The sequence below is a fragment of the Macaca thibetana genome, chromosome 10, assembly GCF_024542745.1.
Source record: "Macaca thibetana thibetana isolate TM-01 chromosome 10, ASM2454274v1, whole genome shotgun sequence".
NCBI lineage: Eukaryota > Metazoa > Chordata > Mammalia > Primates > Cercopithecidae > Macaca > Macaca thibetana.
In genome coordinates, this window is record NC_065587.1 from 65,760,410 (window position 1) to 65,787,803 (window position 27,394).

The 27,394-nt window shown below is 42.4% G+C and overlaps 2 protein-coding genes across 22 annotated transcripts in view; one reads left to right on the plus strand and one right to left on the minus strand.

Annotated features, from left to right (window-relative positions):
• ASIP (agouti signaling protein) overlaps window positions 1-19,946 on the minus strand; it is an 80,923-nt gene extending 60,977 nt beyond the window's left edge. The window contains exon 1 of the mRNA XM_050807356.1: window positions 19,512-19,946. The gene's annotated coding sequence lies outside the window, so the exon portion shown is untranslated. The remainder of the gene's footprint in view (window positions 1-19,511) is intronic.
• Window positions 1-27,394, plus strand: part of EIF2S2 (eukaryotic translation initiation factor 2 subunit beta) — a 511,882-nt gene that overhangs the window by 373,490 nt on the left and 110,998 nt on the right. The window contains exon 1 of one of the 21 annotated variants that reach the window (XM_050807242.1): window positions 4,117-4,126. The exons of 18 other annotated variants lie outside the window; for them this stretch is intronic. The gene's annotated coding sequence lies outside the window, so the exon portion shown is untranslated. Of the gene's footprint in view, window positions 1-4,116; window positions 4,127-4,580; window positions 4,591-13,172; window positions 13,184-27,394 lie in introns of those variants that run through there. 2 more of the 21 variants (XM_050807229.1, XM_050807224.1) reach the window with 2 other exon arrangements.

The window sequence follows — 27,394 nt, forward strand, 5'->3', positions numbered from 1 at the left end:
GATTTCATAGGCTAAAATCAAGATGTTGGGAGGGCTGTATTCTTTCTGGAGCCTCTAGGGGAGAATCTATTCCCTGCCTCTTCCAGCTTCTAGAGGCCATCTTCGTTCCTTGCCTCATAGATCTTTCCATCTTCAAAGTCAGCAGTGTAGCATCTTTAAATCTCTCCCTGGCTCTGACTGTCTGCCTCCCTCTTTCACTTATAAGGACACTCAGATAATCCAGCATAATCTCCCTATCTCAACGTCCTTCATCACATCTGTGTAGTGCCTTTTGCCAGATTAGATAACATATTCACAGTTTCCAGGGATAGAACGTAGATATCTGTGATGGTTAATTTTATGTATCAATTTGACTAGGCCATGAGGTACCGATATACTTGGTCAGACATCACTCTAGGTGTTTCTGTGCGGGTGTTCTGGATGAGATGAGCATTTCGGTCATTAGACTGAGTAAAATAAATTGCCTTCTGAAATGTGGACATACCTCATACAATTAGTTGAAGACCTGAACGAAATAAAAGGCTGATCCTCCCTCAAGTAAAAGATAATTCTCCTGATAAATGGCCTTCAAACTGGAACATCGGCTCTTGCTGCTTCTACAGCAGCTTCTGGACTTCAGACTCAAACGAGGACATCAGTTCCGCAGATTTAGAACTTGCCAGCCTCCATAATCATATAAGCCAATTCCTTATAATATATATGTATATCTTCTTCTGTTTCTTTGCAGAACTTAGACTAATACATCTTGGAGGGGGGCATTATTATGACTACCACAGACTGGATAACAAAATCCAATTTTATGCTGCTTATAAAATATACCCCTTAACTATGAGATTTAGATAATTTTAAGTAAAAGAATGGAAAAAGATATAACCTAAAAAGACAAACCAAAAGAAAGCTGATGAACAAATATCGGACAAAGTAAACTTTGAGGAAAGAAGCATTACTATAGATAAAGAGGATTCTGCATAACAATAAAAAATCACAGCTGGGCATGGTGGCTCATGCCTGTAATCCCAGCACTTTGAGGGGGCCAAGGCAGGTGGACCACTTCAGGTCAGGAGTTCAAACCCAGGCTGGCCAACATGGTGAAAACCCATATCCACAGAAAAATGCAAAAATTAGCCGGGTGTGGTGGCATGTGCCTGTAATCCTGGCTACTTGGGAGGCTGAGGCAGGAGAATTGCTTGAACCTGGGAGGCGGAGGTTATAGTGAGCAGAGATTGTGCCACTGCACTCCAGCCTGGGCAGCAGAGTGAGACTTCATCTCAAAAAAAAAAAAAAAAAAAAAAAAAAAAAAATCAGCTCAACAGCAAGATATAACAGTTCCAAATGTATTTATAGCTAATAACATGGTCTCAAAATATATAAAGCAAAAATGAACAGAACTACAAGAAAAATAGACAATTCCACTTTTTAAAATGTGAGATTTTAATATTCCTCCCACAGTAATAAAGAGATATAAAAATATTTAATGCTGTAAAAGACTTAACATAATTTGCAAACTTGACCTTACTGAGTTAATTGAACACTGCTCACCAACTGCAGAATATATATTCTTTAAAGTGTGTATAGAACCAAAATAGAACATGCACTGAGCCATACAGCAAGCTTAAATACATTACAAAGGACAGAAATCATACAAAATATGTTCTCAACACAAAATGGAAATCAGTAATAGAAAATTAAAAAGTCACTATGTAGATATAACAAAGATAATAAGAGAATATTCTGAATATCTCTTTAGAGAACCTGAAAATTTAGATGAAATGAACGAATACCTGGAAAAATGCAAACTACCTAAACTGACATAAGAAAAAAGAGAAAATCTGAACAATCCTTATCTGAAAGAAATAAAATCAGTAATTCATTTTTTAAATTAAAAAAATTTTTTTTGACACAATCTCACTCTGCTACCTAGGCTGGACTGCAGTGGTGTGATCTCAGCTCACTGCAACCTCAACCTCCCAGGCTCAAGTCATTCTCCCACCTCAGCCTCCCAAGTAGCTGGGACTACAGGTGTGTGTCACCATACTCAGCTAATTTTTGTATTTTTTTTTTTTTTTTTTTTGGTAGAGATAGGGTTTCACCATGTTGCCCAGGTTCGTCTTGAACTCCTGAGCTCAAGCAAACTCCCAGGCTCAAGCAATCCTCCTGCATCGACCTCCCAAAGTGTTTGGATTACAGGCATGAGCCACTGCACCTAGCCTGAATCAATAACTTAAAACTTCTAGGCCGGGCATGGTGGCTCACACCTATAATCCCAGCACTTTGGGGGGCCGAGGTGGAAAGATCACTGGAGGTCAGGAGTTTGACGCCAGCCTGGCCATTCTGGTGAAGTCCTATCTCCACTAAAAATACAAAAATTAAGCCAGGCATGGTGGTACACGTCTGTAGTCCCAGCCACTAGGGAGGCTGAAGCAGGAGAATTGCTTGAACCCGGGCGGCAGAGGTTGCAGTGAGCCGAGACGATGCCACTGCACTCCAGCTTGGGTGACAGAGCGAGACTCTGTCTCAACAAACAAACAAGCAAGCAAACAAACAAACAAGAACAAAAACTTCTACACCAAGAAAGTGACAGCCTTGGATGTTGTTCACCAGTGGGTTGATCTAAACATTCAAAGAGAAAAAAATACCAATTTTATTCAAACTCTTCTTGAGAACTAAAATAAGATAGAATTTCCAACTCATTTTATGACACTAACATGACTTTTATATCAAACCATAATAAGAACATTACAAGAGAAGCTGGGCACTGTGGCTCATACCTATAATTCTGGCACTTTGAGAGGCCGAAGTGGGAGGATCATTTGAGGAAGGCCAAACTGGGAGGATCGTTTGAGATCAGGAGTTTGAGATCAGCCTGGGCAACAACAGTGAGACCCTGTCTCTATAAAACATTAAATAAAAATCTAGCCAGGCATGGTGGCATGCTGCTGTAGTCCTAGGTACCTGGGAGGCAGAGGCAGAAGGATTGCTTAAGTTCAGGAGTTCAAGGTTGCAGAGAGTTATAGTCAAGCCACTAAGCCACTATAGTCCAGCCTGGTGACACAGCAAAACCTGTCTCTTTAAAAAAGAGAGAGACCACTACAAGAGAAAAATTACATGTCAAATTTTAAAATTAATATAAATGTAAAATCTTAACCAAAATATTAGCATACCCAAACTAGCAATATATAAAAGGACTAATACTCCATGACCAAATTGGGTTTATTCCAGGAATACAAGATTAAGTTACCATTCAAACAAATCAGTCACTGTGGTTCATCATAAAATGAATAAGGTCCCCACAGCTAACAGCATGCTAAATGGGGAAAAGCTGAAAGCCTTTCATCTAACATCTGGGACAAGATAAGGACAACTGCTTTCACCACTTTCATTCAACCTAGTACTGTTGCAGGATCCTTGGGGTGTTGCTTTTCTGGCTGGGAACCTCTGTGGCTGGTGGCACCTTTGCCTGAGTTTTGCTCAGACCTGCTGGTCTTATTCTGCCCACTCAGCCTGGCAGGCTGTGCTCAGCCCACACTAAGGGCCTGGATCTCACGCCTGCCAAGGGCAAGCCAGGCATGGAGTGGCAGCAGGTGTGTGAGTGAGCAAGCATGGGGGTCTGGCCACTGCGCACAGTCAGGCATGTCAGCTGCTGCCATGGGGCAGGCAGCTCCAGGTACTGATGTGGGTGCTGACTCTGTGAGGCTGCAACTGGACCATGCACATTGCAAGCAGCTTCCACGCCTGCCACTGGGGAATGTGGTGGCTCCCAGAAGCTTGGAGACTCCAGGAGTCACAGGGCCCCAAAGACAGAGTCATAGCGCCGGCTCAGGGAGTTCCCAGGTCTGGGCTCCCTAAAGGGCCACAGTTCTTCTTTCCTTCTCTTCACCCTCAATGTGGTGAGCAAGGGGCATTTCAGTCTTGTTTGTGTTACACCTCTTTCAGTCCCACCATTTGGTAGGTCCTGAGTTCTTGACCTGCGTGCAGGAGGAATGAGATGTGCAGGCAAATGGAGAGTGAGCAAAGTGAAGAGGACCTTTACTGAGTGACAAAGTGGCTCAGAGGAGGCCCTGGAGTGGGTAGCTCCTCTCTGCAGCTGGTTGTCCCAAAATCTGCTCAGCTCTGGCTGAATTGGGGGCTTTTCTGGCTGAAATGGGTCTCAAAAGGGAGGAAGTGCACACCGATTGGTCCATGAGAAGCCATGGGTGGGCTGGGAAAAGGCACCACTATTTCCCACTCTGGTCTGTGGGACTGGCAAGCAGGCTCCCAGCCTTCAGGCCCTCCCTTCCACCCAGGAGCCTGTCTGCCTCCCACTGCTGTCCATGACATCCAGGTTATCATGCCAAGGGACACCTGCAGGCCAACACCAAGCTGCCCTCAGCCCCTCCTTAGCTTCCCTCCCATTCTCATTGGTGCCCCAAATCCAGAGGGGCCCAAGGCAGCAGGGGACTGTCATGTCAACACTGCCTCAAATGTGTGCCCACCCGGCTGGGTTGCAACACTGCCTGGGCCCAGTCCCAACCTTACTCCAAGATTGGAGTGGGTGCTGGGTGCAGGGAGAGGCCAGGCCATGGGAGCAGACTTCTCTGAGCCTGGTGGGGGGTGGGGGGTGTCTTCCCAGGCTGCCAAGAGTGCAGAGATGCCTGGCCCTGCAGCTGTGGCTTGGGTGACTGCAGCTGCACCCAGAAGGGTGGGGCTCCTGCCTGCTCCTGGACCACCCAAGAGCACAGGGAGGCCCAGGTCAGTAGCCACGACTTGGGCAGCTGTAGCTGCACCCGTGAGGGCAGGCCTCCTGCCTGCTCTGTGGAGTGAGAGGCCTGAGTCTGCAGCCACGACTTGGTGCAGCAGCTGCACCTGGAGAGCTCCCACTCCACCAACTTGGAAGGGGTAGGGCTCCCACTTGTTGCTGGCTCCTGCCGGCTCTGTGCAATGTGCAGCTGGAATGATGGCAGCAGCCGCTCCAGATGGGCCACTGCTATCATCAGTACTACAAGTCCTAGCCAGAGCAACTATGCAAAAGAAAGAAACAAAGGGCATCTGAAATGGAAAGGAAACTGTCCAAACTGTCCTTGGTTGCAGACAATATGATCTTATGTTTAGAAAAGCCTAAAGATTCCACCAAAACACTATTGGAACTGATAAACAAATTAAGTAGCAGGATACACAATCAACATACAAAAATTAGTATTATAGCTTTTCTGTATTTCAACAGTGAACCATTTGAGAAAGAAAACAAAGCAATCTCATTTACAATAGCTACAGAAAAACAAAACAAAACAAACTTAGGAATAAACAACCAAAGAAGTGAAAGATCTCTACAATGAAAACTATAAAACATTGATTCAAGAAATTGAAGAGGTTACCAAAAAATGGAAAGCCATCTCATGTTCATAGATTGGAAGAATCAATATTGTTAAAATGTCCATACTACTTAAAGTGATTTACAGATTCAATGCAGTCCTTATCTACACACCAATGAAGGCCAGGTGCTGTGTATCGCTCATGTGTATAATTCCAGCACTTTGAGACGCCAAGATGGGAGGATCACTTGAGCCCAGGAGTTTGAGTCAGCTTAGGCACACAGTAAGACCCTGTCTCTTCAAAAAATAAAAAGATTTGCCAGGAGTAATGGTGCACACCTGTAATCCCAGCTACTCAGGAGGCTGAGGCAGGAGGATTAATTGGGCCCAGGAGGTAGATACTTCAGTGAGCTGTGATCACACCACTGCACTCCAGCCTGGGTGACAGGGAGAACTTGTCTCAAAAGCAAAACAAAACAAACAAAAATACCAATGATATTCTTCATAAAAATATTTATTAAAGTTCTAAAATTCCAAAGCTATCCTGATCAAACAGAAAAAAACTATAGGCATCACATACCTGATTTCAAATTATACTACAAAGTGATAGTAACCCAAACAGCATGGCACTAGCATAAAAACAGATACATAGACCAGTGGAACAGAATAGAAAACCCAGAATCAAATCTACACATTTACAGTCAACTCATTATTGACAAAGATACCAAGAAAATATGCTAGGGGAAGTACAATTTCTTTAATAAATGGTTCTGGAGGCCAGGCGTGGTGGCTTACACTTGTAATCCCAGCACTTTGGGAAGCCGAGGCGGGCAGATCACAACGTCAGGAGATTGAGATTGCAGTGAAACCCTGTCTGTACTAAAAATACAAAAAACTAGCCAGGCATGCTGGCGGGTGCCTGTAGTCCCAGCTACTTCGAAGGAGACAGGAGAATAGCATGAACCCAGAAGGCAGAGCTTGCAGTGAGCTGAGATCGCACCTCTGCACTCCAGCCTGGGCGACAGAGCAAGACTCCATCTCAAAAAAATAAAAATAAAAATAAATAAATGGTGCTGGAAAAGCTGGATATCCATATGAATAAGAATTAAACCATACCCCCATTTCTCACCATATGCAAAAATCAAATCAAAATGGATTAAAAATTTAAGTGTAAGAACTTAAACTATGAAACCACTAGAAGAAAACATTGTGGAAATGCTTGAGGGTATTGGTCTGGGCAAAGATTTCTTGAGTAAGACCTCAAAAGCACAGGCAACCAAAGCAAAAATGGACACATGGGATCATATTAAGGCAAAAATCTGCACAGCAAAGGAAACAATCCATAAAATGAAGAGATAACCTACAGAGTGGGAAAAAATACACACTACACACTAGTCAACTGACAAAGGATTAATAACCAGAATATGTAAGGAACTCAACTCACTAGTTAAAAAAAATCCAATTTAAAAACGAACAGGCATTTCTCAAAAGAAGGCATACAAAGGTTCAACAGGCATATGAATAAATGGTCAATATCACTAATCATCAGGGAAATACAAATCAAAACCACAGTGAGATTTCATCTAATCTCCAGTTAAAATGGCTATTATCAAAAAGACAGAAAATATCAGCAGTAATGTTTGGGAGGAAGGAAAAGAAATTTTAAAAGATAGCAAATGCTGGTAAGGATGCAGAGAGAGGGGGATGCTTGTATACTGTTAATGGGAATATAAATTAGTACAGTCACTATGGAAAACAATATAGAGATTCCTCAAAAAAATAAAAATAGAACTACCATATGATCCAGCAATCTCAGTGATAGGTATATATCCAAAAGAAAGGAATTCAGTATATCAAAAAACTCCCATGTTTATTGTAGCTCTATCCACAATAATCAAGATATGAAATCAACCTAAGTGTCCATCAACAAATGAATGGATTTTTAAAATGTGGTATATGGGCCAGGAGCGGTGGCTAACGCCTGTAATCTCAGCACTTTATGAGGCCGAGGCGGGTGGATCACGAGGTCAGGAGTTCAAGACCAGCCTGGCCAATATAGTGAAACTCTGTCTCTACTAAAAATTTAAAAATTAGCCAGGTGTGGTGGCTTGCGCGTGTAATCCCAGCTACTCGGGAGGCTAAGGCGGGAGAATAGCTTGAACCCGGGAGGCGGAGGTTGCAGTGAGCCGAGATCATGCCACTGCACTCCAGTCTGGGTGACAGAGCAAGACTATCTCAAAAAAAAAAACAAAACAAAACCCAAAAAAGTGGTATATGTACACAGTGGAATATTATTCTGCCATTAAAAAAGAATGAAATTCTGTCATTTGCAACAATATGGATGGAACTGGAGGTCATCGTTAAGTTAGATAAGGCAAACACAGAAAGATAAATGTCACATATTCTCACTCATGTGGAGTTAAAAAAATTGTTATCAGAAAGGTGGTGAATGGAATGGTGTTTTTGAGAAGCTGGGAAGGGTAGTAGGGAGGAAGAGATAAAATGGGGTTGGTTAATAAATACAAAAATACAATTAGAGGCCAGGCGTGGTAGCTCATACCTGCAATCCCAGCACTTTGGGAGGCTGAGGCAGGCGGATCACTTGAGGCCAGGAGTTTGAGACCAGTCTGGCCAACATGGTGAAACCCCGTTTCTACTAAAAACACACACACAAAAATTATCTTGGTATAGTGGTGGGCACCTGTAATCCCAGCTACTTGGGAGACTGAGGCAGGAGAATCACTTGAACCTGGGAGGCAGAGGTTGTAGTGAGCCGAGATGGTGCCACTGCACTCCAGCCTGGGTGACAGAACAACACTCTGTCTCAAAAATCAAATCAGAACAAAATATAATTAGAATAGAAGAAATAAGACCTTGTGAGAGGTAAAGCTGGCTGGGCTTCTGGGTCAGGTGGGGACTTGGAGAACTTTTCTGTCTAGCTAAAGGATTGTAAATGCACCAATCAGCACTCTGTGTCTAGCTAATTGGGAGGGACAAGGAGAACTTTTGTGTCTAGCTAAAGGATTGTAAATGCACCAATCAGCACTCTGTGTCTAGCTAAAGGATTGTAAATGCACCAATCAGCACTCTGTGTCTAGCTAAAGGATTGTAAATGCACCAATCAGCACTCTGTAAAACAGACCAATCAGCAGGATGTGGGTGGGGCCAAAAAAGGGAATAAAAGCAGGCCATCTGAGCCAGCAGTGACAACCTGCTTGGGTCCCCTTTCAGACTGTGGAAGCTTTGTTCTTTCACTCTTCGCAGTAAATCTTGCTACTGCGAAGTAAATCTTTGGGTCCGCACTACTTTTATGAGCTATAACACTCACCAAGAAGGTCTGCAGCTTCACTCCTGAAGCCAGCAAGACCACAAACCCACCGGGAGGAATGAACAACTCCAGATGTGCCGCCTCTATGAGCTGTAACACAACGAAGGTCCGCAGCTTCACTCCTGAAGCCAGCGAGACCATGAACCCACTGGGAGGAACGAACAACTCTGGACGTGCCGCCCTTAAGAGCTGTAACACTCACTGCGAAGGTCTATGGCTTCACTCCTGAAGTCAGCAAGACTACCAACCCACCAGAAGGAAGAAACTCTGGACGCATCTGAACAACTGAAGGAACAAACTCCAGACACACCATCTTTAAGAACTGTAACACTCACTGTGAGGGTCCACAGCTTCATTCCTGAAGTCAGCGACACCAAGAACCCACCAATTCCAGACACACTTGTATTTTGTAGCACAATAGGTTGAGTACAATTAAGTATAATTTATTGTACCTTTCAAAATAACTAGAAGAGTAGATTTGGAATGTTCCCAACACAAATAAATGATAAATGCTTGAGGTGATGGATATTCCAATTATCCTGATTTGATCATTACACATTGTATGCTCATATCAAAGTATCACATGTACCACATAAATTGTACAACTATTACCTATCCATAAAAGAAGAAAATAAATAAAATGAATAAAGTGTAAATATCACAGGCTCATTTTAATTAATGAGAAAAATGCATTTTATAACATTCACCATCTGTTAATGTTTAAAAATTATATCAAATTAGAATTAGAAGAAAAATTCCTCAATCTGATAAAGAGTAACTACAAAAAGTAAACTACAGCAACCATCATATTTAGCTGAAATTATTGAGTGCTTTCTTTCTATCAGAACTAAGATAAGGATGCCTGTTATTTTCACTTTTATTTCAGCATTGTTCTTAAGGTTTTACCCAGTCCAATTAAGTCAAGAAAAAGAAGTTAAAAAACTGGCCAGGAGCAGTGGCTCATGCCTATAATCCCAGAACTTTGGGAGGCCAAGGTGGGTGGATCACCTGAGGTCAGGAGTTCAAGACCAGCCTAACCAACATGGAGAAACGCCATCTTCACTAAAAATACAAAATTAACCGGCGTGGTGGCATGTGCCTATAATCCCAGCTACTCGGAAGGCTGAGGTAGGAGAATCGCTTGAACCCGGGAGGTAGAGGTTGCGGTGAGCCGAGATTGTACCACTGCACTCCAGCCTGGGCAACAAGTGCAAAACTCCATCTCAAAAAAAAAAAAAAGAATTTAAAAAACAACTATCTGAAAGAAATCACTACACACTCCACTACATGATTGTGAATCTATAAATAAACTATAAGAATTATTAAGTTAATTGAGTAGGGTTGCTGTATGCAAGGTAAATGCAAAATTTTAATTATTATGTCAATATGCCAGTATCAAACAACTAAAAATGAACATTAAAACATGCCAATATGGCTGGGCATGGTGGCTTACGCCTGTAATCCTAGAACTTTGAGGTCAAGGCGGGTGGATCACCTGAGGTCAGGAGTTCGAGACCAGCCTGGCCAACATCGTGAAACCCCGTCTCTACTAAAAATACAAAATTAGCCGGGTATGGTGGCGTGTGCCTCTAATTCCAGCTACTTGGGAGGCTGAGGCAGGAGAATTGCTTGAACCTAGGAGGCGGAGGTTGCAGTGAGGCAGCATTGTGCCATTGCACTCCAGCCTGGGCCAAAAGGAGTGAAACTCCATCTCAAAAAAGAAATTAATTAATTAAAACTAAAATTAAAATATGCCACTTATAAGGCTGGGTGCATTGGCTCATTCCTGTAATCCCAGCACTTTGGGAGGCCGAGGTGGGCAGAATACTTGAAGTTAGGCATTCAAGACCAGCCTGGCCAACATGGCAAAATCCTGTCTCTACAATAATGCAAAGATTAGCCACACATGGTGGCAGGTGCCTGTAATCCCAGCTCCTTGGGAGGCTGAGGCACGAGAATCACTTGAACCCAGGAGGGAGAGATTGCAGTGTGCCAAAATCATGCCACTGCACTCCAGCCTGGGCAACAGAGTGTAATTGTGTCTCAAAAAATATATATATATAAAATATGCATATATATGCCACTTATAAAATAAATAGATAATAATTAGGAATAAATCCAATGAAAGTTATGCCAGGTTTCTACATAGAAAACTATAAAACATTATCAAAAAATTTTAATAAGACTTCAACTAGTGAAGAGATATACCATATTAATGAATCAGAAAAATTAGTATTGTAAAGACTTTCATATTAATCGATGTACAGATTTAATGTAATCCCAATAAAAATTCCAGCAGGGTTTTTTTTGGCTGGAATTTATAAAGTTATCATAAAGTTTATGTGGAAATACAGAAGTTCAAGAATAGCCAAGGCAATCTTAGGGAAGACCAGAAACATGAAGGACTTATTCTACCATATATCAAAACTTATTGCAAAGTTGCAGGAAATGGAAACAGGGTGCATGTGGCAGAAAGATAGACTAATGGACAAATGGAAAAGAATGGAGATTCCAGAACAACACACACATATTAGATAGACAATGGATTAATAAAGTGGAAAATTAATAGTGTTTTCAGTACATGATGCTGGGTTGATTGAATATCCATACAGAATTTAAGAAAAGGGAAACTTGACCTCACATGATACCTGAAAATCAATTCCAGGTGCAACAACATTAACAGAACTACATTGCCATTCACCACAATTCATCTAAATTAAAAGTAAATAAAATTTAAAATTCATTTCATCATATGTACTATTTCAGAAAAGATTGATACAATCATTTTGGAAAACTGACAATATCTGTAAAATATTTCAGGGTGGTATGGCCGGAGACCATATGTACCATTTCAGTTGCTCAATAGCCATATGTGGCTAGTGCTATTTCAAGTAGTCAATAGCCATTCAGTGGCTACATCTTGGACAATGCAGATATAGAATATTTCCATTATTGCAGAAAGTTCAAGTGGACAGTGCTTGCTGTCTAGAAGATATAAGATCGAATATCTTTAAGACTAGGTAAGACAAAATTTCTTATAAGGGATTTTAAAAAGGCACTAATCTTTTTTTTTTTTTTTTTTTTTTTTTACAATTTTATCATTCTTTTAATCAAGTAACTTAGCTGTTTGAAACAAATCCTTAAGACAGCTCAATAGAACAAAATGAAGAATTATTCTATTAGGATAACCTGTGAACAAACTTCAGATTATGTGAATTTGAATTCCATTGGAAGTTTGACACCAGACTGAACACTGTTTAAGCCAAAATTTTTAGTGTTCTAGAAGCCCTGAACATGTTTTCTCTCAGATTAAAAGTAGAAGCTTTATAACAGAACCTCATTAGCTTGACACTGAGTATGTTGAGTGCAACTTAGCTTAGGTCACCAGTATCTCCTACAGAACTCCAGTTAATGTAAGCAAATCGGCCTTGCGGCAAAGAATTTGAAACCTAGGCCACATGTGAGTTTGAAGAAAAAAAAATCCTCTTTGTTGTGACAAACCACGTTCCCTCCAGGTATATGGCTCCGGCTCCACTCACACCCAAATATATCAAAGGCAGCTGGAGACCAATTCTTGTCTCTCCAGTAAGATTGCTAGATTTCAGTTCCTTGAAATATCAAGCCAACGGCCGGGCGCGGTGGCTCAAGCCTGTAATCCCAGCACTTTGGGAGGCCGAGACGGGCGGATCACGAGGTCAGGAGATCGAGACCATCCTGGCTAACACGGTGAAACCCCGTCTCTACTAAAAAATACAAAAAAGTAGCCGGGTGAGGTGGCGGGCGCCTGTAGTCCCAGCTACCCGGGAGGCTGAGGCAGGAGAATGGCGTAAACCTGGGAGGCGGAGCTTGCAGTGAGCTGAGATCCGGCCACTGCACCCCAGCCTGGGCGGCAGAGCAAGACTCCGTCTCTCAAAAAAAAAAAAAAAAAAAGAAATATCAAGCCAACAAAGTTTTATTACATCAAATGTTTGTATCATTTCAATGTGAAATTTTTTCACGCCTATTTGTTATTAAGGTCTCATTATCTGTGAGATAAGTCAGAAAAAAAAAGAAAAATGAAAGAGGTGAATGGTATAAGCCACTGCTCCAAAATTAACCCTACAGATTCTCAATTCCCACTGTGCACTTTGTGAAAAGGGGTAACTGCCAACAGGTTTAACCTTGAAGATGATCACTCAAACACAGTCAGAATCCATATTGAGTTTAGATCAGGCAAGGAGTTCACAAGGAAGTTATCAACTCTTGTGTGTCCAAATCTAAAGCCCTACATGGACTCTGTCAGGTCCTTGTCACCTGCACTCAGGTGGCCATCAGACTTCTTGGGTGTCTGGCTATATTCAATGTGAAGTAAAAAATTAAAAGTAAAAAAGTAAAAACTTTTACACCAAAATAGAAGCTCTGACTTAGAAGTATACTTTTAGCTTTCTTTTTAAATAAGACATTCTGGTGGCAGAAAAGAAAGAAAATCAAGTTTGAAACACAGCTAACACTTATTTTGACAAAATAGCAACCAAAATCTAAAAAGCATAAACTGTGTGTCCAAATGTAAAAAACCATAAGGGGGGGGGGAATTAAAGCCACGCTGAACAAAAAGATACAGAATGTCTAACATTTTTGAATTATAATTTAAACCTTAATTAAAACTTTAAGGGCAAAAGCTGAAAAATTATGCTTACGTTGCTAGTAAGTGCACCCTTCCCTGTTTCTCCCAAATAAAATCAGTTTATTGTTTAATTGCACCCCAAAGCAAGTTCTCTTAGTACAAAGTAACTACTACATACACACAAAATGCTTGTTAATGTAATAATGCACGCAACTTCAAAAACTACAATTTGGGGCAAGTGTATGTGAAATGAGAAAACAGCTCTCCAAACTTCAAAACCTGCTCTTACATTATTTATAGGACACTCAGGTCATATTTACTTCTTGGTAAGATGTTGCACTGTCATTTGATTATCGGTCTACCTCACAATGTACATTACCAGATGCCAATTTGAGGGATGCCAATTTGAGAGACTAGAGATAAAACTTTAGTACTGTATTTCTTAATGGGCTGAATAAGGTAATTACAACTAAGTTTGCTTTACATCCTGTTGAAGACCTCTTTACAGCCTCAGGACCTAACAATATCTAGCAGGCGCCAAGAATGCTCATCAGGTGAAATGATGGCACAACATTTTAAAAAAGGAGCCAGTTGGCCGGGCGCGGTGGCTCAAGCCTGTAATCCCAGCACTTTGGGAGGCCGAGGCGGGCGGATCACGAGGTCAGGAGATCGAGACCATCCTGGCTAACACGGTGAAACCCCGTCTCTACTAAAAATACAAAAAGAAATTAGCCGGGCGTGGTGGCGGGCGCCTGTAGTCCCAGCTACTCCGGAGGCTGAGGCAGGAGAATGGCGTGAACCCGGGAGGCGGAGCTTGCAGTGAGCCGAGAGCGCCACTGCACTCCAGTCTGGGCGACAGAGCGAGACTCCGTCTCAAAAAAAATAAAAATAAAAATAAAAAATAAAAATAAAAAAGGAGCCAGTTACTTCAGCTTAACTCATTCAGAGCCAAACATCTGAAGAATGACCAAAATCAAATCTTTATTTTTGTAACTGTATAAATGTGATCCAAATGAAAAGACACTAATCTTAAAAGAAAAGCTTGAACATTTGGACTTCATTAGATTAGAAACTCCTTTTCATCAAATAACACTCTATAAAGAGCATGAAAATGCAAGATACAGAATGAGACGGGCCAGGACTGCAGGGAGGCAAGTGAGGCTCTTGCCTTGGATACAGTTCTTTAAGGGGGTGACAAAAAAAAACTCAGTAATCAGGAGAAATAAAAATTTGATGCAATATTAAAAAAATCAAATGTAATGCAAAAAAATCCATGCTGAACAAAATATCAAAATTTAAAATAAACACAGGAATCTATATATATATATATATATTTTTTTTTTTTTTTTTGTCTGAAGCTGCAATGTGACTCAACATAGCCTTGTGGGAGATGGTATTTGCAACATGTACACAACAAAGGGCTCATATCAACATTTAAAGAATGCTTACAAGTCAATAAAAATGTCAGACAACCCCGTAGAGAAACAGGTTCAAAATCCGAACAGATATTTCTCAAAACAGGATAGTCAAAAGGCCAATAAATATATGAAAAGGTGCTAAACTTCATTACTCTTCAAGGAATAGAAATTAAAATAAAGAAGCATTCCACTATACACCCATCAAAATGGCTAAATGTAAAAGACAGACAATACCAACTCTTGATGAGGATGTAAGAAAAAACAAATCTCAGACATTGCTGATGGGAGTGTAAAATGATACAATCATTTTGGAAAACTGACAATATCTGTAAAAGCGGAACACACATGTCCTATGATTCAGCAAGTCTACTTCTAGATAGAAATGCACTCAAAAGCATTCACAAATGTTCCTAGTGCTTCTGTTCAGTAATAGCCCCCAACTGCAAACACTCCATGTGTCCATCAATAAGACAATGAATAAATAAATTGTGGCATTTATCCATGTAAATTGTAGATAAATTGTGGATAAACAAATGGATAAATAAATTGTGGTATTAATTCATGTAATACCACACAATAATGAGAACAAATAAAATATTACCATAGACAACATAAATGAATCTCACAAACCTAATATTAAGCAAAAGAAGTCAGGCATAAAAACCCCTACACACACATATAAAGCCCCCAAACAGACAAAACTTAATTTATGGTGTTAGAAGTCAGGGACTTGAAGAGGGAATGAGGAGCCTTCTGGGTGCTGGTAATGCTCTGTTTCTAGATCTAGATTCTGGTTTTCTGAGTGTGTTCACATAGTTAAAATTCATCGATATGAACACTTTTCTGTAAGTGTATTTTATATCAATAAAAACTTACAAGAAAATAAGGGCTAGGCATGGTGGTTCAGACCTATAATCCCAGCACTTTGGGAGGTTGGGGTGGGAGGTTCACTTGAAGTTAGAGACTAGCCTGGGCAACACAGCAAGACCCTATCTCTATAAAAAATCTAAAAATCAGCTGGGTATGGTGGTGTGTGCCTGTAATCCTAGCGACTTGGGAACCTGAGGGGGAGGATTACTTGAGCCCAGGAGTTCAAGGCTGCAGTGAACAATGATCATACCACTGCACTCCAGCCTGGGTGACAGAGGGAGATCCTGTCTCTGAAAAATAAATAAATACATACATACATCCATAAATACATAAAAAAGAAAATAAAAGTGTATCCAGGTCATTTAGGAGCCCAAGAAAATGGAAGATGAAGATTTAAAACATTAAGCAATGGCCAGGATCGGTGGCTCCCGCCTGTAATCCTAGCAGTTTGGAAGCCCAACGTGGGCAGATCACCTGAGGTCAGGAGTTCAAGGCCAGCCTGGCCAACATGGTGAAACCCTGTCTCTACTAAAAATACAAAAATTAGCTGGGTGTGGTGGCACGTGGCTGTAGTCCCAGCTACTTGGGAGACTGAGGCATGAGAATTGCTTGAATTTATTTAATATTGAGGCAATACAGAAGCAGATCTTGGAGGCGGAGGTTGCAGTGAGTTGAGATCACGCCACTGCACTCCAGCCTGGGCAGCAGAGTGAGACTCCGTCACAAAAAAAAAAAAAAAAAAATCAATCAAGTAAAAAAGTTAGCTACCACAAGATCAAGGGTCTGAACCCATTCTCTCTTCCCCGGCTATGGCAAATACTTTTAACCTGTCATGGTATCTACAAGAATTCTTGCTACTAGAGGAGGCGAGTCTTTGTTTTCCCATTTGATTCAAAGGAAGATGGAACCCCTGAGGCGGTCAATACATAGATTAAAGTCTCACAGGTAGTTATAGGCAGATGCAAGACCTGAATCTGGTCTCCTAATTCCTGATCATGAGCTTGGTGCACTACAGCCAGTGGTCAGGCTGCATGATCTTGCCGAGTCTGGGTTCCAAGCAGTGAATGCCTTCACTAGGAGCCAGCAAAGTTTTCTCTGTGTCCCTAATTTGTAATAATGCTGAGGATGAGAAATTTGTCCCTAACTTAGAGTAACGCCAAGGACTAGGAGTCTGCTTTAAGTCAGTTCTACCACGAAATAAGCAGATACCCACTCAAAGGTCACTGCGTACGCTTCCCTGGACGCACAGGGGGTGCAGCTACAGGACGTAAGCAGGCAATTTTACATAAATACTTCTCCTCTTTCTAAAAGCCTAATTACTAACTGTGTTGAACAAGTTCTGAAGGCAGCTGAGATGAGGATAACCCGAGGGAAGAGTGAAAATGCATAACACCTGGGATCCCGTCTAGTATGGCTACTCCTTTTTTTCTATTTTTGAGACGGAGTCTTGCTCTGTTGCTCAGGCTACAGTGCAGTGGTGCAATCTCGGCTCACTGTAACTCCCGCTTCCCGGGTTCAAGAAATTCTCTTGCCTCAGCCTCCAGAGTAGGCACCCGCCATCACACCTGGCTAATTTTTGTATTTTTAGTAGAGACAGGGTTTCACCATGTTGGCCAGGCTGGTGTCAAACTCTTGACCTTGTGATTCACCTGCCTCTCAGCCTCCCAAAGTGTTGGGATTACAGGCTTGAGCCACTGCACCCGACCTGCTATGTCTATTTCTAAACAAGCCAAGAGAATCACACTTCTCATCCTTCCATCTTTTAAACAAGATTCAAATTGTGGTTTTGAATTTTTTTTTTTAAAGAATGTTTTAGTTCAGTATTTTTGCTTCAAGCTCATTCTTCTGAAAAATACCTGAATATCAAATCCGTAAGCACGAGTTTGGGGAACAGATGGAGACGGAACTGGTGGCTCTCTAGAGGCCATTTACAGCTGGATCCTACCTTTGTAGTGACCATCAGAGGGGCGTATGCCCCCCATAACACTCCCATTCTTCATCTTTTTCCTCAAGACAGCTGCCCTGTGAGCAAAATGCAGACCTCTCAGGGCTCCAGGGAGCATCTCACCCCTCAGAACTGTCTACACAGGTGTAGGAACTAATTACAGACTCTAGCTTTATAGTTCTTTCCAATTTCCTCCCAAAATCTGAATAAATCTCCCCAACAAAACTAAAGTCAGTTTTCTCTCAACTCACAGTCTTTTTGTGTACATTTCCCCTAGGAATCGTACTCTTTTTTATTTCAAAAGATGACGTACTGCCCGCACCTCCTCCCAGCCATCTCAACTTTTTAGTTCCTATTTTCTATAAGAAATCTCCCTTTTTGTCCAGGCGCGGTGGCTCAAGCCTGTAATCCCAGCACTTTGGGAGGCCGAGACGGGCGGATCACGAGGTCAGGAGATCGAGACCATCCTGGCTAACACAGTGAAACCCCGTCTCTACTAAAAAATACAAAAAACTAGCCGGGCGAGGTGGTGGGCGCCTGTAGTCCCAGCTACTCGGGAGGCTGAGGCAGGAGAATGGCGTGAACCCGGGAGGCAGAGCTTGCAGTGAGCTGAGATCCGGCCACCGTACTCTGGGCGAGAGCGAGACTCCGTCTCAAAACAAAAAGAAAAAAGAAAAAAGAAAAAAAAAAATCTCCCGTTTCAGTGAGAGTTCTGGCTCTGGTTCCTTATCTCTTTTGCCCAACACTTGGCTCCTTTTATTTCTCCGTGCTGGACTGTAATGGCATCTTTGCTGGAATGCTCATAGGCAGAAGTGCTTAGAAGAGAAACACTCGTAGTGGAACCAAGATATGGCAAGTTTTACGTTATTTTAACTTTGAAGTTTCCTGCAGGCTGTCTCAAAGAAGCAGAAACAGGCCCTTTCCCAGATTGCCTTCCAACGCAGAGCCAGTTACAATATACGGGGGTTACTGCGCTGGACCGTAAAATAGACTGTTAAAAGTAATTGTTCCTCACTCGAGCTAGTCCAGCAAAAAAAAAAAAAAAAAGTTATTGTCTCAATTTTGGCTATACATGTCCTTATGTGCTTGAATTTGCAAGAGCTCCAAAGCAACAGAATCTGGTATTTGGTTTCCTGAAGGCATAACATTCTGTTTTTTCAAAGCCTCAACCTGACAGAGGCTGAAACCAAATCCTTCAACCTGCAATTTAGTCACTTTCATGTAAATGTCGGTCAGTTTTCTGACATCTGTCTAACAGTATGTTGGAGTGACCAGATCAAGGCTGTAATGAGCCCACCATTCCTGGTAATTATCTTTGCATGGGGCTGTCCTGCTGAAGGTTGGGCCCAAAGTGAAGCCATCAGTGTAAGTGCCCTGATCCTTAATGAGATCCCTGTGGCTTGAGAAGAGGAGATGCAGATGAACTCCTTACCTTCATCTGGATCAGATTCTTCTTTATTTTCACAGAGCCACTTGACCAAAGGAAAGGCTTGACCAAAGGGAGACTCCCAACCAAACGCTTCCAGGGCCTGGTTCCATTTATGCCCCGGGTTTGCTCTTTCGATTGCCGGTGTTGTCAGCTCAGTACAACATGGCTCCTCCTTCCATGAGGAGCAGCTCAGTAGGGTTCTGCATTCTGGTACAGTGAATGGTACAGACCTGCAGCCTTTTTTTTTTTTTTTTTTTTGGTACCTTCTCAGCTGCCTGTCTACAAGGCATGGGCAGTGGCCAGCCACCACTACAATAATTTAGGCACTTAAACACTTTTGAAAATTCTGCACCCAAGCAAGAAAACTGTGATTCTGGAACTCCAATTAGCAGAACGTACCAGGCAAAAATCATCCAGGCACATCGGCTTTCAGAAAGTTTTACTATGGAAGAAGCAAATAAACAAACAAAAGAAGATGATGATGAGGAAGGAGGGGGCTGGAGAAAGAGGAAAAAGTGGAGAAGGAGAAGGTGAGCCCACCGATATATTACTATAGCATAGATATTGTACTGTACCAAAGCACCCACTCAGAAAGCGAAAGAAATTTCTTCTTCCCTCACTGGAGCTCACCTCTCTCTATACAGGGCCTTGTTCCAGGAAATCGTCAGTGGCTGCTCTCTGTGGTCAATAATAGATAATTCCAGATGAAAAGAAGTGTTCTGAAGTCAAGACGTAGTTTTTAGATCAATGGTTTTACGCAATAGTTGAATCCAGGGATCTCCAGTGGGTCTGCGAAAATTCTTCCAGCTGCTCAGTGGGCTGAGTCTAAATGCAGGGCTCACAGTGTGTTGGGTGGTTTTTTCTTTCTTCTTTCTTTTTTTTTCCCCCTTTGAAACATATTTTCCACTGCAGATTTGAGACAAAATTTAAATGCACCAAAGCAAATATTTTTGAAAGGAGCTACAAATAATCACAAGAGATTCAGCGAAAACACCTCAAAGGTGTTTTTTGTCTGCTTGCTTCTGTATTTAATCTGGTAAATAGGTGAGACTCTTGTTCTGCTTAAGTAGCCTAAAGACTAAAAATTTCGAGACTCACCAGATTAAAAGATGAAAAGATGAACCTTGCAAAGCGCATCTTTTTCAGGAGAGGAAAGTAAGATTTTTTTTTCTTCTCTGAATTTCCCATTTCCCAGTGTCATTTATTCCTAGTTCTCTCTCTCAGCACTGCTTTCTAGTTCAGTGCCCACAGCTTGGAGTCGGGAGCAGCCGCTATCAAAAATAATCCCTCTCGGCCGGGCGCGGTGGCTCAAGCCTGTAATCCCAGCACTTTGGGAGGCCAAGGCGGGCGGATCACAAGGTCAGGAGATCGAGACCATCCTGGCTAACACGGTGAAACCCCGTCTCTACTAAAAACACAAAAAACTAGCCGGGCGAGGTGGCGGGCGCCTGTAGTCCCAGCTACTCGGGAGGCTGAGGCAGGAGAATGGCGTAAACCCAGGAGGCGGAGCTTGCAGTGAGCTGAGATCCGGCCACTGCACTCCAGTCTGGGGGACAGAGCAAGACTCCGTCTCAAAAAAAAAATAATAATAAAAAAAAAAATCCCTCTCTGCTGCCACAGGTGTATTTATTTAGGGTTTTCTTCCAGGGAGCAGGAGTTCAGGTGTAGGTAAAGGGGACATTAAATGTGGCTGCAGCTTGGGGAGATCTGTTTTTCTTTTTTTCCTCATTCTAGTCCCATGGGAAGAGGTAACCTCAGGAAAGTCTGGGCTGCTGGAGAAGAGTTTTATGAGTTATCTAATAACCTGGTTGTCAGCCACATAGCACAACAAAGCTGTCCAGGCATTTAGGTTCCTCGGAAGCCACAAGATAAAATTTACACTTATGCCTGTGTCTGCTTTTCCCTTTCTAACAGAGTAACATGCACATTTGGCTATTTGTTGGACCAATTTACACAGCCATCGTTTCCTAGAAGGATTTTAAAACAGATCGGGCTACCTACACTGCAGATAAAGTTTGGAAGCTGTACACTAAAATGAACTTAGAGGTCTCTAGTTGGATTTTGGTGAAGTGTTTGCAACACCATTTACCTATCTGGATAAATCTGTCATGTACAAAGTACTCTCCAATAATTCAGGGGTCATCCTGTATGACCCAGACACTGTTAGCCCTTTCAATCCTTTGTGCAGGCTTACCTAGAAATAAAGGGAAAAATATTCTTCCCACCTTGCTTGATAAGATAAAAACAATGTGTTTGCTTTTTCAATGTAACTGGAAAAAAAAAAAAGGAAAGAAGAAGGAAAACAAAAAGGCCAATTCCAACATCCGATGAAATTTATTACATACTTCTCTGGGAACCCCTGGTTCCTGAATGATTTGGCTTATCATCCCTTTTCCAGGTCTTCAGAGATGCAATGATTCAGCATGTTAGGAAATGATACTTTGCTGCCAGATACTATAAAGTTGATTTAAAGAGGTTGTAAAAATGCTGTAGCCTTAACCAAACTCCTGGTAGGGGGAGGTGAGGCAGCACATGCCGTGTAAGCGTGCTCACATATTTCTGTGTGGATACCCAGTGGGAAAGTTATTTGCCACTTCTGGAGAAGCTGGAAGTTGTCGACTATACTACCTTGTATCTCAGCCCTAGAATCTGCCTCATGCGTGTTTATACCTGACCAACTTCTCTCAAGTTACCCCACTTCACTCCCTACCATATACATATATATTTTTTTTTGTTTTGTTTTGTTTTGTTTTTGTTTTTGTTTTGAGATGGAGTCTCCTTCTCTAGCCCAGGCTGAAGTGTTCAAGTGATTCTTCTGCCTCAGCCTCCTGAGTAGCTGGAATTATAGGCATCTGCCAGGACGCCTGGCTGATTTTTGTATTTTTAGTAGAGACAGGGTTTCTGCATGTTGGTCAGGCTGGTCTCAAACTCCCAACCTCAGGTGATCTGCCTGCCTCAGCCTTCCAGAGTGCCGGGATTATAGGCGTGAGCCGCTGCGCCTGGCCACTACTATATAACCTTATTTTCTTCCTAGAACTCATCACTATTTGAAATTACATGAACAACATGAGTTTTTTTGTTCTTGTTTTTTGCCAGAGTCTTGCTCTATCACCTAGGCTGGAGTGCAGTGGTGCGATCACTGCAGCCTCAAACTCCTGAGCTCAAACAATCCTCCCGCCTCAGCCTCCCAAGCAGCGGGGAGTACAGGCAGGCATCATCATGCCTAGTTATTTTTCTTATTTTTTGTAGATAAGGGCTCACTTTGTTGCCCAGGCCGGTCTTGAACTTCTGGGCTCAAGTGATCCTCCTGCCTTGAGCAACATGCACATTTTGCAAAGTGCTGGGACAACAGGCCTGAGCTACTGTGTGCCCAGCTAACAACATGGGTTTGAGCTGCACAGGTCCACTTATATATGGACTTTTAAAAATAAATGTATTAGAACATTTTTTGGAGATTTGTAACAATTTGAAAAAACTCACAGATGAACCTCATAACCTAGAAATGTTCAAAAACTTAAGAAAAAGGCATGTCATAAATGCATAAAATACATGTAGATACTAGTCTATTTTTATCATTTACTACCATAAAATATACATAAGTCTATTATAAAAAGTTAAAATTGGGGCCTGGCACGGTGGCTCATGCCTGTAATCCCAGCACTTTGGGAGGCCAAGGCGGGTGGATCACGAGGTCAGGAGATTGAGACTATCCTGGCTAACATGGTGAAACCCCGTCTCTACTAAAAATACAAAAAGTTAGCCGGGGGAGGTGGCGGGCGCCTGTAGTCCCAGCTGCTCGGCAGGCTGAGGCAGGAGAATGGCGTGAACTCGGGGGTAGAGCCTGCAGTGAGCCGAGATCGAGCCACTGCACTCCAGCCTGGACAACAGAGTGAGACTCCTTCTCAAAAAAAAAAGTTAAAATTGTCTGGGCGTGGTGGTTCATGCCTGTAATTCTGGTACTTTGGGAGGCCAAAGTGGGCGGATCATGAGGTCAGGAGTTTGAGACCAGCCTGGCCAGTATGATGAAACCCCATCTCTACTAAAAATACAAAAATTAGCTGGCGTGGTGGTGCACTCCTGTAATCCCAGCTACTCAGGAGGCTGAGGCAGGAGAATAGCTTGAACCCGGGAGGCAGAGGTTGCAGTGAGTCGAGATCATGCCACTGCACTGCAGCCTGGGTGACAAAGCGAGACTCTGTCTTGAAAAAAAAAAAAAACAGTTAAAATTTATCAACACTTATATACAAATACTGTACATGGCACCATTAGCGGTGGAGAGAAATGTAAGCAAATGTAAAGATGCCATATTAAATCATAACCGCATACAATTAACTGTTACACATACTATACAACTGTAATAATTTCAAAGCCACCTCCTGTTGCTATTGCTGTGAGCGCAAGTGTTGCAAGCATCTGCTTAAAATGTCAGGTGACACTGATCACCTCCAGGTAAGCAGTTAGTTTCTCTAGTAAATTATTGCATATGTCAGTAGAAAGTGCTCTCTCAAGGTTCTCGTGTGTTTTTTTGTAGTGTTTAATACAGTATCGTAAACTTTGAATAACACTACAGGACCCATACAAGGTGCCACTCGTGATGCTAGAAGTGCTCATAAGAAGCAGAGAAAAGTCATGACACTACAAGAAAAAGCTGAATAGCTTGATATATACCATAGATTGAGGTCTGCAGCTGCGACTGCCTACCATTTCAGAGAGATGATTCATCTTGTAAACAGATGACATACATTTATGGCATCAATAAATACAGTACAGTACTGTAAATGTGTTTTCTCTTCCTTATGATTGTCTTAGTAACATTTTCTTTTCTCTAGCTTACTTGACTGTGGGAATACAGTGCATAACACATATACAGAATATGTGTTGATGATTTATGTTATCTGAAAGGCTTCTTTCTGGTCAATAGTAGGCTATATTAGTAGTTAAGTTTTGGAGAAGTTGAAAGGTATACTCAAATTTTCAACTGGTTAGGTGCCCCTAACCTCCATGTCGTTCAAGGGTCAACTGTATCTTGTCTGTTTACTTGTTTTGGTCTAGTTCTCCAACCATAATATAAATGTCATGAAAGTATCTCATCTGTCTTGTTTACTGTTGTACCCTACATGTTTAAAATAGTGTCTGCAGACAGCAGGTGTTGGATAAATATGGGCCACAGTAAAGAATGTGGATTTAGTTAAATCAGGTCAACCTAGATTTTGTCATGAAATTCTTGGATCCTCATGTGACCCCTAATGAATGGAAGTATGTAAGTAAATTCTCTCCATCTATGACAAAAATCAAAGGACCTTTGGCTTGATGTCCAGGGGTGTCAATATACCTCACATGTGCAGCCTCAATACACTCTAGCTGAGTGTCTGGGAGCAGTGCTGGCCCAGGATGCTAGGTCACCAGCCCTTGCCTAGGGCCAGGCTGAGATGCTTGCCTCCCACTGGGGGTCTCACAGAGTCAGGCCCAGGCAACTCTGCATCCTATAAACCACAAGGGCTCCAGCAGTCCATAGACAGACCAGGGTGACAGGAGTGAGGCATGTGTCGTGGGTGCGAAACTTCAGGAGGTGCTAAAAATTCCAATAATCAGAATAAGTAATATTTTAATGAAATACTTAAAAAAAGTATGCAAAAAATAGAAATAAAATTTATCATTTATAAATGATCAAGGGATCTGTCTTCTATTATTCCGTTACCCAGCTCATTATACAAGGGTTAGATAGGATCCGGGGGTAACTCTCTCGTGGGTTCTTCACACTTCTCCTGAGATCTAGGAATGGAAAGCCTAAACTAGACAAGCCCCAGGAAACTGGAACCAGGCAGCACCACCCCCACTCTCCCTAGTTATTTTGGAATTCTGTGCAGAAGGTGGTGGCTCCTTCCTCAAAAAACTAAAAATAGAACTACCATATGATCCAGCAACCCCACTGCTGGATATATAACCAAAAGAAAGTAAATCGGTATTTAGAAGAGAGATCCACACTCCCATGTTTATTGCATCCCACAATAACCAAGATATGGAATCAGCCTAAGTGTCCAACAGTGGATGAACGGATAAAGAAAATGTGGCGCTCTACACAGGGAATATTATTCAGCCACAAAAATAATGAAATTCTGTCATTTGCAACAACATGGATAGAACTGGAGGATACTGTGTTAAGTGAAATAAACCAACATAGAAGATACATATCGCATGTTCTCACTCATATGTTAGGAGCTAAAAAAACAACAACACTGAAGTCTGGGTGTGGTGGCTCATGCTTATAATCCTAGTGCTTTGAGAAGCTGAGGCAGGAGGATCACTTGAACCCACAAATTTGAGGCTGCAGTGAGCCATGACTGCGTCACTGCACTCCAGCCGGGGCAACACAGCAAGACCATGTCTCAAAAAAAAAATTAAAAAATAAGATAAAGGCCAGGCGTGGTGGCTCATGCCTGTAATCCCAGCACTTTGGGAGGCCAAGGCGGGCGGATCACCTGAGGTCAGGAGTTCAAGACCAGCCTGACCAACATGGAGAAACCCCATCTCTACTAAAAATACAAAATTGGCCGGGGTGGTGGCTCATGCCTGTAATCCCAGCTACTTGGGAGGCTGAGGCAGGAGAATCACTTGAACCCAGGAGGCGGAGGTTGTGGTGAGCTGCGATAGCGCCATTGCACTCCAGCCTGGGCAACAAGAGCGAAACTCCATCTCAAAAAATAAAAATAATAATAATAAAAAGATAAAAATTGAACTCATGAAGATGGAGAGTACAGCGATGATTACCAGAGGCTGAGAAGGGTAGTGGGGAGGCAGGGATAAAGAGAGGGGTTGGTTAATGGGTACAAAAGTACAGTTAGATACAAGGAATCAGATCTAGTGTTGGGTAGCACAAAAGGGCAACTATAGTTAACAATAATTTATTACATATTTCAAAATAAAAAAGTAGAATTGGAGTATTCCTAGCACAATGATAAATGCTTGAGGAGATGGATATCCCAATTACCCTTAATTGATCATTATATATTTTATGCATGTATGAAAATATCACATGTACCCTATAAAATGTACAACTATTATGTATCCATAAATTTTTTTTAAATGTTTTAAAGCATGGGGGAATCCTAAGTTTGCTGCTTACTTTCAACCTGATGCATCACCAATCTGAGGCAGGCCCCAAACTTTGGCAACAAGGTGTGAGGTAAGCATCACTTTAGTGCAGGGAGGGTAACCTGCTTGAGGAATTGACTGATTTTCTGTAGTGTCTGCCATTTCTGTTCTTCACAAAAGAATAGGCCATTCCTATCTTCCTCCACACTCCCAATCCCAAAGGGTAACCAGGGCTTTTCGTTTTAGAGATCAGGCTTTCTCTGATCTCAGGAAAACAAAAAACAAAAAACAAAAAAAAAAAAAGGAAAGGAAAAAGAGAAAGAAACAAAGAAAAGAAATTGAGCTGGGCGTGGTGGCTCATGTCTATAATCTCAGGACGTTGAGGCAGGAGGAGCGCTTGAGCCTAGGAGTGAGCTATGATCACACCACTGCACTACAGCCTTGGCAAGAGAGCGAGATGCTGTCTCTTAAAAAGAAAGAGGCCGGGAGTGGTGGCTCAGGCCTGTAATCCCAGCACTTTGGGAGGCCAAGGTGGGTGGATCACCTAAGGTCTGGGGTTTGCGACCAGCCAACATGAAGAAACTCCGTCTCTATTAAAAATACAAAATTAACTGGGCTTGGTGGCTCATGCCTGTAATCCCAGCTACTTGGGAGGCTGAGACAGAAGAATTGCTTGAATTTGGGAGGCAGAGGTTGCGGTGAGCCGAGATCGCGCCATTGCACTCATGGCAACAAGAGCGAAACTCTACCTCAAAAAAAAAAAAAAAAAAGAAAGAAAGAAAAGAAAACGAAAAGAAAGAAATCAGGCCAGGCATGGTGGCTAACGCCTGTAATCCCAACACTCTGGGAAGCCGAGGCGGGTGGATTACTTGAGGTCAGGGGTTCGAAACCAGCCTGGCCAACATGGTGAAACTCTGTCTCTACTAAAAATAGAAAAAATTAACTGGGCGTGGTGGCGGGCACCTGTAATCCCAGCTACTCAGGAGGCTGAGGCAGTAGAATCGCTTGAACCCGGGAGGCGGAGGTTGCAGTGAGCTGAGATCATGCCATTGCTCTTCGGCCTGGGCAACAAGAGTGAAACGCCATCAAAAAGAAAAAAGAGAGAGGGAGGGAGGGAGGGAGGAAGGAAGGGAGGGAGGGAGGGAGGGAGGAAAGAAGGAAGGAAAAGGAAAGAAATAAACAAGCTTTTGTTTTAAAAAATTAACCCAGTCTTAGAGGCAATCAAACTGTTTTGTCTGAGAGGAAGAAGGATTTGTAGCATTAGAAGAGGGCAAGGAGAATTTCCTGAGCCTGGCTTTGAGGGCATGGTGCTGAGGAGCCCTGCAGCCTCCTTTTGTGGCCAGGTCCTGTTCCAGGCCTCCCACAGATCCCTGGGACCAGAGGGCCTCCAATGGGGATGACTGTGAGCTCAGGGAGGTGAG